The sequence below is a fragment of the Rhinolophus sinicus genome, chromosome 2, assembly GCF_057876585.1.
Source record: "Rhinolophus sinicus isolate RSI-liver-muscle chromosome 2, RSI-T2T, whole genome shotgun sequence".
Taxonomy (NCBI): Eukaryota; Metazoa; Chordata; class Mammalia; order Chiroptera; family Rhinolophidae; genus Rhinolophus; species Rhinolophus sinicus.
Genome location: NC_142502.1, coordinates 61,229,785 through 61,240,280, shown reverse-complemented (window position 1 = coordinate 61,240,280; position 10,496 = coordinate 61,229,785). Strand labels below are relative to the sequence as shown.

Below are 10,496 nucleotides of genomic sequence, written 5' to 3'. Positions count from 1 at the left end.
AAATATCTTCTCCCATTCAGTAGGTTGTCTTTTTTATTATGTTGATGGTTACCTTCACTGTGCAAAATTGTGAACATAGATGCAAAAATCCTCAATAAAATATTAGCAAAATGGATTCAACAATACATTAAAAGGGTGTATTGACCACATGGAATTCATCCCAGGCATGCAACAGTGGTTCAACATCCATAAATCAATGAATGTGAAACATCACATTAACGAACTAAAGGATAAAAACCACATGATCATCTCAATAGATACAGAAAAAGCATTTGACCAAATTCAAAATCCTTTTATGATAAAAACTCTCAACAAAGTGGGTATAGAAGGAACATGTCTAAGCATAATAAAGGCCATGTATAACAAACCCACAGCTAATATCATACTCGATGGTGAAAGGCTGAAAGCCTTTCATTGAAGATCAAGATGTCCACTATAACCACTTCTGTTCACCATAGTGTGGGAAATCCCAGCCACAGCAATCAGACGTGACAAAGAAATAAAAGGCATCCACATTGGACAGGAAGAAATAAAATTCTCATTATTTGCAGATGACATGATACTGTATATAGATAAACCTTAAAGACTCTACCAAAAAACTATTCAAACTAATAAATGTCTTTAGTAAAGTTGCAGGATACAGAGCCAACACACAGAAATATGTTACATTTCTATACACCAATAATGAATGATCAGAAAAAGAAATTAAGAAAACAATCCCATTTATAATTGCATCAATACTTATAAAATACCTAGGAATAAATTCAAACCAAACAGGTGAAAGACCTGTACTCTGAAAACCAAAAGACATTAAAGGAAGGTTGAACAAGATACAGATAAATGGAAGGATATACCTTGCTCATGGATTGGATTAATATTGTTAAAATGTCCTTACTACCTAAAGTAATATACAGATGCAATGCAATCCCTACTAAAATATCAATGGCATTCTGCTCAGAATTAGAACAACTAATCCTAAAATTTATATGAAACCACGAAAGACCCCAAATAACCAAAGAAATCTTGAGAAAGAACAAAGTGCTCCCCGATGTTAAACTATACTGCAAAGCTACAATAATCAAAACAGTATGGTACTGGCATATAAACAGATATATAGTTCAATGGAATAGTATAGAGGGCCTAGAAATAGATCCTTACGTATATGGTCAATTAATATATGACAAAGTAGGCAAGGATATACAGTGGGATAAAGATAATCTCTTCAATAAGTAGTGTTGGCAAAACTGGACAGATACATGCAAAAAAAAAATGTATCCAAATGAAATTAGACCACTTTCTTATACCATATACAAAAATAAGCTCAAAATGGATTAAAGAATTAAACGTTAGACCTCAAGCCATAAAAATCCTAGAAGAAAACATAGGCAGTAAACACTTTGACATCACTGTTAGTGAAGTCTATTTAGATATACTTTTGTGAGCAAAGGAAACAAATAAATAAACAAATAGTAGTACATCAAACTAAAATGTTTCTGGATGGATGATTTTCATTGACCCATTTCGAGTTGTCAAAGGCAGAAATAGATTTGGTTTTAGAATACAGCATTAGCTATTGGAAGGGGCCTGGTGAGGCTGGAGACAATAGCGAAAATCCAAGGACAAGAGTACGAGAACCCAAACCAAGGCAGTGAGTAGAGCTGGAACCAAGATGAGGAGGATGAATTGAGAGATATTCAGGGTTTAGGGGTCTTTTGCATGTGGTAGGTGAGGGGTGGGGGGCAACCAGAGGATGCAGTAGAAGAGTAAAATCACTCTGGTAAGTGGTGGAGTGAATAGGAAGGAGGGCCAAAGCTGGTACTTTGAGGAACAGCTGTGTTGAGGATGGGTGTGGGCAAAGGGAGAGTTCATGAAGAAGACGGGAATGGAGTGATCAGGAGGGATCAAGGTCTGGAAACTAGCAACTCAAGGAGAGCAAGGAAGAGGGGCCTGGGAACAGCATCCTCTGACAAGGAAAGGTCTGGTGGGACATCAGGGAATTCTAGACCCTTTGCAGGGGAAGAGGAGAATGAAGGGGAGAAGTGGGCCCATGGTGGAACGGAGAGGGGCCGAGAGGTAGTAACACGAGTGGAGGAAGAGGCTGGGGACGAGGGAATAGAGCAGATAACAGCAGGAACACTGGATGTGGACGAAGAAACAGAGTGAGAATCCAGAACTCCATGCGGGGTAGCCACGGGTGGGCAGGAGAAAGGCAGACATTTTGTGCCCATTTTGAGAATTAAACATTATTTGGGGAATGTGGGGAAGGACCATCCAGAGCTCTGCTCTGAAAAGTGAGACTTGAAAACTGACTGGATTACAGGAAAATCAAAGGTAGGATGAGACTCAAATTTTGAAGTTTCAGGATGAGAGTTCAGGATGAGAAATAAGGAACTTGGGGTTGAGAACCAGATTTTTTTTCACCTAGGAACCAGGGAAGGGAGTTAGTAGCAATAGTAGTAGTAGTAGTAGTAGTAGTAGTAGTAGTAGTAGTAGTAGTAATAATATTGCTTTCCTTTCCCTTTAAAAAAGAATAACTAACCATTTTACCTTCTCCTCCTCAGAACTTACTGTGATGCCTAGATTTTTCTCAAATAAGTAAAATTTAAATGTCTTTCGCTTCTTTCTGTCACCTTAAAAAGATGTTTTAGTCAATAAACTGATTATATTCAGCTTTCATTACATCTTTGAAACTTGAGAAACTTAAGAAACTTGAAAAAATTTGGCTGTAGACAGAAGTAATCTGACAACTTTCAAATTACTGTGAATAGAAAACCTGGATGATTTTATTCTAATAAAAATGTACTTGAAATTGAATTATTTTCTTCAACCTAGCTTAGGAGTTTTTTGAGGGTCACAGAGTTGAGTTCACTAATCCTATAGCCATTTCCCCAAAGAATATATAAAAGTATACTTCCAGTTTCTAATCTATTTTTAAAAACAAACCAATGAACCTGTTTATGTGATATAATTACACGAGGGCATCCAACCTGAACGCTGGTAACAGCCATGTGTTGGTCAGTACAGCTGTCCCCTCCCCACGTGTGTTCATCCGGCACAGCACCTGTGTCAATGACAGCTTTGGGCCTCATCTGTCTCTCCCTTTTCCCAAGACGCTTCCTACGTAAATCTCCCACAGTACCGCATACTGAGGAGCTCACTTCTCTGCATTTCATGTGATAGGTGTGTGTGGAAACCCAGAGATTCATGCCCAGACTTGAATCAGACCTTTGCTGATTTTGCAGATGGATGAAGACATCGAGGAGCACGTGTTTGTTCCAGTTTCACTTCAGCACCTTCTGGATTTACAACTTTGCCCAGGTCTGTCATCATTACAGGCATGATTCTGTTGGTAGGTTTCCTTCATCCTTAATTTTCTGCAGCTGGAAAAGGCAGTGTTGGGGAGGTGGGTTGGTACATAACTTGTCTCAGGTTTGGTGCTGGGCCATGATCCAGAGAAGTGACCTGTATTCCCAGATCTGATGACCAATTCATGCTAACCAAAGCACATGCTGAATCAGAATGCATATTTATTAATTTATTCTAACCACAAGTAGGTTATTTGCCAGTTAGCCTACTTCACTCTGGAGAGAGCTAAAGGAACCCTAAAAATTCTTTTCTCTCATACTTTCCTTTTCAAATTCAGTGATAGACAAATGTTCATCTTCATTTCTGGTCTCACCTCTGTTACTTCCTGCATCACTTGTGGTTCATTTCAACCATAGACAATGTCTTTGTAAAATAACTTATCTAGAAATAATTTCAAAATTTTGGAAAAGTTGCAAGAGTAAGACACACAACTCTCATATGTCCTTCACCCAGATGTCCCATTTATTAATATTTCAACACATTTGTGTTCTCTCTCTCTCTCTAAAAATGTAGATATAGATAGATAGATCCACATACTCTCTCATTATTATTCTTTTTCTGAATATTTGAAAGCAAGTTTTGAACATGATGACCATCAACCCCCTAAGTGCATCAGAGCCTATTTTCCAAAGGCAGTGACAGCTCTACATGACCACAGTGCAACATTCAGATCAGGAAGTTACCATTGATAGAACACTGCCATCCACTCCAGAGACTCTATTCAAATTTCACCAACTGTTCCAACAATATCTCTTTCTCCTTTCTGGTCCAAGATTCAATTCAGGATCACGGGTTATATTTAGTTGTCATATCTCTTTAGTCACCTTCCATCTGGACCAGCTCCCTGCTGATATCTCTCCTCAGCCCCCAGCCCCACCACTGCCTCCAGGGGAAGGGCAAGGAAGGGGGAAGGAAGCATGACAATACCTTTTCTGATGGTTACTTGATTCAAGGGTACTAAATGTATTAAGCCATTCATTTAAGATTTACGCAATCTTTGTAAGTTATGTCTCAATAAAAAACAAACAAACAGAAGTAACCAGGTGAAAACAAGTGTTTGTACCTAGTCGATAATTGATAAAGCATCTCAAGTGACTGAAGATTTCCTCACCACACTGACTTAGTGTATACAGTTCTCTTTGTTTCTTTTCTTCCCTAGCAAACCCCTATCATCCTGCTTTCAGCTTAGTGAAGCTTCCCTCACCACTCCCCAGATCAGATCCGGTTTAGATATACCTTGGACCTAAATCCATTGCAGCATTCATTACAATTATATTCCTCTCTTCTTTTTAAATTTATTTTTTAATTGTGGTGAAAGATACGTAACAAAAAGGTTACCATCTTAACCATTTTTAAGCATACGGTTGAGCAGTGTATGCTTAACAACTTTCACATTGTTGTGCAACCATCACCACCATCAGTTTCCAGAACTCCTTTCATCTTGCAAAATGGAAACTCTATACCCATTAAACAACAACTCCCCTTTCTCCCTTCCTCTCAGCCCCTGACAACAAGTCTTCTACTTTCTTTCTTTATGAATTTGACTACACTAGGCACCAGTTTTTCCACATTCCCCTTAACACTTGTTATTTTTGTTTTTGTTTTTTGATAGTAGCTATCCTGATGCATGTGAGGTGATAGCTCATTGTGGTTTTGATTTGCATTTCCCTTATGATTAGTAACCTCGAGCACTTTTTCATGTGCTTATTGGCCATTTGTATGTCTTGGTTGCAGAAATAGCTGTTCAAGTCCTTAACACATTTTTTGATCAAGTTATTTGTTTTTTGTGTTTTTTTTTTTTTTTTTTTTAGTTGAGTTGTAGGAGTTCTTTATATATTCTGGATATCAAACTTTTATCACATATGTGATTTGCAAATATTTTCTCTCATTCTGTAGGTTGCTTTTTCACTCTGTTGATTATGTCCCTTGATGCACAGAAGTTTTTAATTTTGTTGTAGTCCAGTTTATCTATTTTTATTTTTATTGCTCTGCTTCTGATGTCATATCCAAGAAATCATTGCCAAATCCAATGTCAAGGAGTTTCCCCTATATTTCTTCTAAGAGTTTTATAATTTTAGCTCTTATATTTAGGTCTTTGATCACTTTGAATTAATTTTTGTATATGATATAAGGTAAGGATTCAACTTCATTCTTTTGCATGTGGATGTCCAATTTTCCCAACACTATTTGTTAAAAATTCCCTTTCCCCATTGAATAGTGTTTGTACCCTTGTCAAAAATTTATTTGACCATATATGCAAAGCTTTATTTCTGGGCTCTATTTTATTCCATTGACCTACATGTCTGTCTTTATGACAGTGCAACATTGTTTTGATTGCTACAGCTTTGTAATAAGTTTTGAAATCAGGAAGTGTGAGACCTCCAACTTTGTTATTTTTCAAGATTGTTTTTGCTCTCCGAGGTCCCTTGAGATTCCATATGAATTTTAAGATGAATTTTTCTATTTTTGAAAAAAGCACCGTTGGATTTTGATAGGGATTGCATTAAATCGATAGATCATTTTGGGTATTATTAGCCTCTTAACAACATTAAGTCTTCCAATTCATGAACACAGGATGCCTTTCCACTTATTTGTGTCTTCTTTAATTTCTTTCAGCTATGTTTTGTAGTTTTCAAATGTACAAGTTTTTGCCTCCTTGGTTAAATTTATTCCTAAGTATTTTATTCTTTTGATGTTATTGCAAATGAAATTTTTTTCTTCATTTCCTTTTTGGGTTATTCATTTATTCCTCTCCCCCCTCTTTTGAGTAGAATGATTTATTCAATTGTTATCTCTGTCTCTGAGCTGTAAGCTTCAGGGGTATAGAAATAGTGTCTGGTTTTGCTCATAGCTGTACCCCAAGTTCCTTTGGTAGTAGTAGTCACTGAACACATGTTCAATAAATACTTGTTAAATTTTTCTAATGGTGTCAGGTCGGTTTAGTAGCCTCACTGGCTATTCTTTTACGTGAACGAAGGCCATACTAATGCTGAACAATTTACCTTGACTATCTTTTCAGCCCGCTTCCCTTACAACAATAACATCTAATATTTATTTAGGGCCTACCATATGCTAAATGTCTTTATATGTGTTAGTTTATGTCTCACAACAATTCTGTCAGGTGGGCATAGAGTCAGAATATACTGGTTGAAAATTTGAGTTCTGGAGCCAGATTTCCCGAGTTTGAATGTGGTTCTGCCACTTGCAAGCTGTTTAACTTTCGACAAATTACTTCATTTCTCTGTGCCTCAGATTCCTATATAATATGGGATTTTTAAATAAATACCCTTTTAGTTTATCCTGAGGATTAATTAAGACATTGTATGTCAGTTTATCAGGAATATATAACAATTCTAAATTTTTATGTACCTAAATAAAGTACCCTCAAAATACGTAAAGCAAAACTTTCAAATACACACACACACAAAAACAGACTGAATCAATCAATCAATCAATCAATCAATCAATCACATATGGCTTAAGTGCAATTTGCATTTGTTTGATTAAAATGTTACAAGTTACAAATTCAAAAATATCACACTAGATGTTTTCTGACAAGGGGACTAAACATTTGTAACTGACAATCTTGATAACTTTCTGTCAGTAGCAGATGAAATTCCTTCATACATTGTCACAACTAATTGAATTACATTAACCAAACATTTAATTGTACAATTAAAAAAGAAAAGAAAAGATATAGAATGTCAATTGCTTAACACATAGTAAGTGCTTAGCAAGTCTTATCTCAGCTTTGCAAATGTGGAGCCAAGGCTTAAAGAGGATAAGTTGCCCATGACCAACCCAGCCAGTCTAAGATCCCTAAGTAATTAAGGCCTGCACTAACGTGCCTCCTAAATAAATTCTCTCCTGTACTTGAGACCAGGCAGTGAGGAAACTCACAAGTCCCTCAGGGATAAAATGTTTGAAGAGTTTGCAAGAAATGGAACCCCCCCAGGACATCAGATCCTGAGTGTGTAGGGATGGCCCTTGCAGTGTTCAGAAATTCACTTGGAACTCCTAGGGAGACTCAGGGTGTCCTGAGGGGAAATCTGACTCCAAAGACTAAAATTCTTCACTCAGCAGATCAAATTGTCTTTAGATCTCCAATGCAGTCTGGCCAGACAGCCAGTGTAGCCCAGGCACATCCCTCACAGAGTGGGGAGGGCAGTAGGGAAGGGTGAGGGGAACTTTATTACAGGCCAGAAGAGAAGGCTGGAGTCTGCCTCACCCTCCCTCTGGGCACAGACTTCGCTGTCAGCACAGGTACACCACCCTCATCTTTGCCCTGTTTCCAGGGATTTCAGGACATCGCAGACAAGGAACTGGTCTCACCTTTCAGAAAAGGCCAGGACTCTAGTTCTAGACCTCCAAGTTCATGGGAAACCACCACCACTACAATAGTCACATTCACAGTGAGTTCAAATAATATCAATGGCTAACATTTGTTGAGCACTCACTGTTTTAGTGCTTTACCTACAATATCTTATCTTATCCTTGTGTGACCAATTCATCGCAGTTTGCCTGGGACTTCCCCAGGTGTAGCACTGAAAGTCCAGCATCTTCGGAAGCACTTCAGTCCCAGGCAAACCAGGATGGTTAGTCACCCTGTTTTATCTTCACAACCGCCTTAGGAAGTAGGACGTTTGGCACAGAGGACTTGAATGTTTTCCTAAAGACACACCCTCATCAAGTATCAGAGGCAGGGTTTGAACTCATGAAGTCCAGCTCCAGGGCCTGTTCTCTTCAATAAGCAATGCTGCCCAAACCAGTAAAAGCGGTCTCTGCCCCTAAATGCTTGGGTTTGGGCCAGATACCAAATGGATAGCAAACAGTACTGGCGGCTGTGGGGGAAAAGTAAATTGTGCAATATGAAATTTCCCAAAATTAAAAACGGAAACTCATACTTTATTGCTGACAAAATGCCAAAGATTGCTTTCTAGACTCAGCTGCTCTCAGATTTAGTGCCTCGCTTTATTCTAATGTTGGTTATGCCTTTTATTTTGGTGGGAGTGGAAAATAGGGGCCAGATTGGACTTGTCGGTGGATAGCTAGCTTTAAAACGGGGAGGCACAGGTGAAATTCTGGCTCTCTCAGAAGGGCTTCCGTCTCTCCTACTAACTCCGTCATCCCTGTGGAACACTCTGTCACCCACTTAACAGTCGCCTTATGTGCTAGTGTTCTTTTGCTGTTCTCTTTGCTTCTTTCTTTTCTACCACTTCCTGTTCAGTTCTTCTCCACTGCAGTTTTGCCTCTTTTTCTCTTACTCTCTCCCACTCCCAGGAGCACTACCTCGGGAGTACAACACACAATCCACAGCAAGTAGGTATAAACACTGGATGACCGACTTCCATCCCTGCACTTCCGAAGCTGGGGCCGGCCTGGCACAGCGAGCACAAGCTGCGGCATCCTGAAGACCTGTGTTCTAATCGCTGCTCTACTACTTCCTATGCATAGCATTTAACTTTGAGGGACTCGGATTCCTCATTGACAAAACTACTATGATAACTCCACATGTAGAGTCATAAAAGAGCCAAGGAGATGACAAGTCTGCCAGCGCCCAGCAACGTGTCTCAAGCTTCTTAGGTGCTTGATTAAATGTACTTTTCTCCGCTCTGGAACCCAGCTGAAATGTGATTCAGACCTGAGGTGAGCAGCCTGGCACATGCCAGCTGGAGAAGAGTATGAACCAGTTATCAGGACACGCCCAAGAATGGGGAGGGAGGGAATGACAGAACAAGAGCACCAGTCACAGGTACAAACATTTCCCAACAACGTGGTCATTTGCTGGAGGTTAAAAATGATGGAGCTATTTCCACCTTGGGTATTTTAATTCTGTTGTTTAATTAGATTTTTTTTTTCAGTTGCAAGAAGTAGAGATGAATTCAAGGCACTGCAAGCAAGGGGTGGGGGAAGCTATTGTAAGAACCATATGGACTCACTTTGAAATGAATTTCAAAGCTATGAATAGGCTTAGAATCAGTCTCTCAAGGGCTGTGTGGTCTTGGTTTTTCTCTGTTTCTGCTCCATTCTTTTCACTGCTGACCGGCTTTCTCTGCTCACTCAGGGAATTCTGATGGCCCCTCAGCACCACCAGCTGGAGTGCAGGGATACGTCTCTGAGTAATTTGTCCCTGGATCCCTTGTGTTAATAGTTAACCACTTTCCAAGCGGCAAAACCTCAACTCCGCCCCTTCTTATGGTATGTGTGCGGTGGTGACTCATTTAGCTTCAGTATTAGTCAGGGTTTTCCAGAGAAACAGAACCAACAGGATCCAGAACTAGGTATATATGAGGAAATTTCTTATAGGAATTGGTTCACATGGTTATGGAAGCTGAGAAGTCCAACAATCTGCCATCTTCATAACCAGGAAAGCTGGTAACATAATTCCATTCAACACCGAAGGCGCCAAAACCAGGAGCTCTGAGGGCAGGAGAAGATGGATGTCATGTCACCCTTCATGGCTTAAGCCCTTAATGGCTTCCCATTGAGGTTAGATTAAATGTAAGGCCTGCATGACGGAGCCCTGGCCTCTTTCTCCAACTTTATGTCATTCTCCCCTTCAATCCCCAACTTTTAATCATACTCATCGTTTAGTTTCTCGTGTATGTCAAGCTCTCTAGCAAATCACCTGCAAACACCTTCACCAGCCCTAGCCTGACCTCATCTCCTTCCCTCCCATCTTTTCAGTTCTTGCTTCCCATTCCCTGAGTCCTCCCAGGAACTCAGAGTTTTTTTATTGCCTGAAGAATCATCTGGCACTTACAGACCCCTCTGTGGCCACCCCACTCTCCCTCGGCAGCCCAGCAGCAGGAGCTGAGCTGGAACAGGGTGGATATTCAGAAATCTTCTTAGATGGGAAAGGGTAGGGAAGCCTTAGGGCTGACCCATTACATCATGCCCATAGCAATCACCAGACTTTCCCTTTTTAAAATGTGTTCCAGTTTTAAAGAATATAATACTGAAAGTTGAATTGATTTTTTTAAAAAATAGACTATAAAGGGATTCTTTACTTGACAAAAGGATTCATCTTGAGGTTTCTTAAAATATTGTTTTCTACTATATTGAAAGCTTGTAATTTTATTTTTCACAATTTGGTTCATACCAGTTGTCAAGGGTACAGCAATTGCAAA

General features: G+C 39.4%; 1 long non-coding RNA gene across 36 annotated transcripts in view; it reads left to right on the top strand.

The window, feature by feature from the left end:
* Window positions 1-10,496, top strand: part of LOC109453526 (uncharacterized) — a 126,106-nt gene that overhangs the window by 8,341 nt on the left and 107,269 nt on the right. For 22 of the 36 annotated variants that reach the window (XR_012496682.2, XR_016020257.1, XR_016020255.1 and 19 more), the window contains exon 1: window positions 3,041-3,349. This is a non-coding gene — a long non-coding RNA (uncharacterized LOC109453526). Of the gene's footprint in view, window positions 1-3,040; window positions 3,350-8,646; window positions 9,565-10,496 lie in introns of those variants that run through there. The other 14 variants (XR_012496672.2, XR_016020249.1, XR_016020247.1 and 11 more) reach the window with 5 other exon arrangements.